We start from the raw sequence: 3,306 nt of genomic DNA, 5'->3' as shown, positions 1-3,306 counted from the left end.
AGTCCCTTGGGCCACCCTGGCCAACAACTCGAAAGAAGGTATCTCCTATCTAGCATTGTTGCTTGTTATGTAGCCCTTAGCTATACATATAGATTCTTTAAAAATTATGTTGGCCCCTTTAATCTTTGGTTATACTTTCCTTTTGGGTGTTTAAGGCCATACAGTTGGCCCAGATAAACCAATTTAGTTTTACTCTTAAAGTCATTTGAGGATCTGTTCCTCAAGGGTCACATGAGCTTGGGAGGAGCCCCTGGCTCCTTTCTTTTACCAGTTCCGCCTATGTGAAGATAAGTCAAAGGTCCTGCTCTCCCTTCCCTCCCCCTCCCTTAAACTAACTCAATTTTTATTCACATCCCCCTTATTAAGGCCTGTTTCCTACTGTTCTTCTCTTTCATGTTCTTTCTTTTCCTTTACCTCCCTGGTTCCTTTCCATTTTCCTGATTCCTGTAGTTATGTCTGGATACATATTCATTTATCAGGATTTGGTTTTAGGACCCACATACGAGGGAGAACACATGTCATTTTTTTTTTTTTTTTCTAAATCTGTGTTACTTCACTTAGTATAACAGTTTCTAGTTCCATCCATTTACCTGCAAATTTCATAATTTCATCTTTCTTTACTGCTGTGTAAAACAACATCGTATAAACGAACCACATTTTCGTTATCCACTTGTCAATTGAGGGACACTTAGGTTGCTTCCATCTCCTAGCTATTGTGAAAAGAGCAGCAACAAACATGGATATACAAGTGTCTCTGCAATAAGATGAGTTCCCCTTTCCCCACATCCTCTCCAACATTTGGTATCATTTGTCTCTTGATTTTAGCCAGTCTGACTGGGGTAAGATGAAATCTTAAAGTGGTTTTAATTTTCATTTCCCTAATTATTTGTGACGTTGAACATCTTTTAAGATGCTTCTTAGCCATCTTTACTTATTGTTTTGAGAATTCTCTGTTTATTTCCTTAGCCCAGAGTGTGTTGGGACCATCAAGCAAAATTCAGTGTACAGGCTTGGTTCCCGGAGTGTTTTGTTAAGAGACGTGGGACTGAACTCTTCTGAAGCACTCCTGCCAAAGATCAGAGAGCAGTTAGGGCAGAGGTCAGAGACCCTGCACAGACTTATGGCTAGAATTACAGAGGAGCCATGTAGCAGGGCATCAGGGGCTCCAGGATCAGAGAGGAGAAGGGAGGGGGCAGATGCTGTTAGGACATTTCACATGACAGTGTGTCTCTACTTTATCATCAAGAAGAAAGGATTAAAAAAAATTTATTTGTTACTTTTATTTTATGTGTCTGAGTGTATTGCTTACATGTAGGTAGGTGCACTCATGTTGTACAATGCCACAGAGGTCAGAATAAGGTATCAGATCCCCAGAACTGGAGTTAAGGATGGTTGTTAGACATCATGTGGGTGCTGAATTCAAACTTGGGTCCTCTGTAAGAGCAGCCAGTGCTCTTAACCACGGAGCCAACTCTCCAGCCCAAAAAGAAAGGATTTTGTACAAAACTGATGAGAGTAATCAGATGATAGCATCTGTATCTGACAGTCCATTGGCAGAAAAATGTGTTTTATATTGCTAGCTACATTTAAAGAAAGTTTGGTTTTTAAAGTCAAAACTTTAGCATCCATAAGTCAGTTATATTATTGAATGTTACATATTATTGTGTATTAAGTACTATGCATATATGTATAAATTTTATTAATTGTTCTTGCCTCTATTCATGAATGGAACAATAACTATATATTACAATTAACTATTATTTTCCCCCCAAAATTAAACACCTTTGCAGATTAAAATAAAATGAATTTTGTGAATTTACACCTATTAGTTTATTGGGATTAGTCATGTTACAAAATATTAGAATCTGAAGAGATTTTTAAAGTCATATCAATTTTGTGTTATATTTTACAGAATAAACCTATGAAAGTTAACGCATTATCTAGGACCAAAAAGCTAGTATGTATTATGATTATACTATGATCCTTTACTATATAGCCCTGAGTGAATTGGGACTTGTTAAGTAGACCAGGCCAGACTCAAACTCACAGAGATCTGCCTGCTTCTGCTTCCTAAGTGGGATTAAAGGTGCACACGCCTACCTACTATGGTCTTTTAAAATGTGACTTTTAGATTTAGTCTCAAAACAAGTTTAGACCTTCTTGTTCTTATTTATTTTTTATTAGATTTCCACAAAGCAGCATTAATAATGATGAGTCAGAGATCCTGAAGACTTTCAAGCAATAGCTAAGTAATCAGTAGATAAATTCTGTGCCCAATATTTTAACTATACTACTTAAAAAATATTTATTTCATTAATTCAATTTATTCAAAAGCATACTCCAAATTTGGAATTTCAATTAAAAATATTTAGTTAAAATAAATCAGTCCCAATTTCTATGACTTAAAAAGAGCTTATTAAGAAATCAATAGAGGACATTTATGAATTACAAAATAGAAAATTTGGCAATGATTTGGTTATTTTTGTTAAGGAAGCTACTTAGTGGCAGTGTAATCATGAGTGTAACTCTTATACACATAGGATTTAAAAATAAAAACACAAAAACCCCAAAACATCAGGTTCTGGAGAGGTGGCTCAGTGGTTAAGAGCACTGACTGTTCTTTCACAGGATCCAGGTTTAATTCTCAACACCCACATGGTGGCTAATAGCTATCTGTAATTCCAGTTCCAAGGTGTCTGATGCCCTCTTCCAACCCCCGTGGGCACTGCATGACACGGGTGGACCTACATACATGTGGGCAATTCACTCATACACATAAAATAAAATATTTAAAAAAATACAAAAAAGTAAACGTATAATTGTACTAGTCACTGATGTGTGTAACAATTAGGTGCTTGTGCATTTGAGAAATAAGTAATTTTTAAAAAGTTTTTAAAAATTATTTTACTTTATTTTTAACAGAGCATAGGGTAGTGGTTTATTTACAGAACAGTGGGCGCCCCCACATTCACAGCGTGTGAAGTCCACATTCAGATACAGATCCTGTGGCCTCCTAACAGCCACACAAAATGGGTGAGAGGTGCCTCTTGGTGTTCTGGCTTATATATCCTTTGCCCCTCCCCCCACATGTAGTTAAGGCCGACTGATTGGGTGGGAGGGTTATTGAAACCAGTTTTTTAAATGTGTTCTTTTAAATGTTTTGTTATTTTTATTTTTTATGTGTGTAAGTGTATTACCTGCACTGTATATAAGTGCACCCATGCCGTGAAATGCCTGCAGAGGTATGAAGAGGGAGTTGGATCCCCTGGAACTGGAGTTACAGATGGTTGTTAGCCACATTGTGGG

The 3,306-nt window shown here is 36.8% G+C and overlaps 1 protein-coding gene and 1 pseudogene across 1 annotated transcript in view; both read left to right on the top strand.

The window, feature by feature from the left end:
• LOC103745240 overlaps positions 1–2,245 on the top strand; it is a 16,245-nt pseudogene extending 14,000 nt beyond the window's left edge.
• Gpm6a (glycoprotein M6A) overlaps positions 1–3,306 on the top strand; it is a 354,712-nt gene that overhangs the window by 54,205 nt on the left and 297,201 nt on the right. The window lies entirely within an intron of this gene.

This window comes from Nannospalax galili, unplaced genomic scaffold (assembly GCF_000622305.1).
Source record: "Nannospalax galili isolate Female #2095 unplaced genomic scaffold, S.galili_v1.0 scaffold461, whole genome shotgun sequence".
Lineage (NCBI taxonomy): Eukaryota > Metazoa > Chordata > Mammalia > Rodentia > Spalacidae > Nannospalax > Nannospalax galili.
This window is presented reverse-complemented; position numbering and strand designations above follow the sequence as displayed.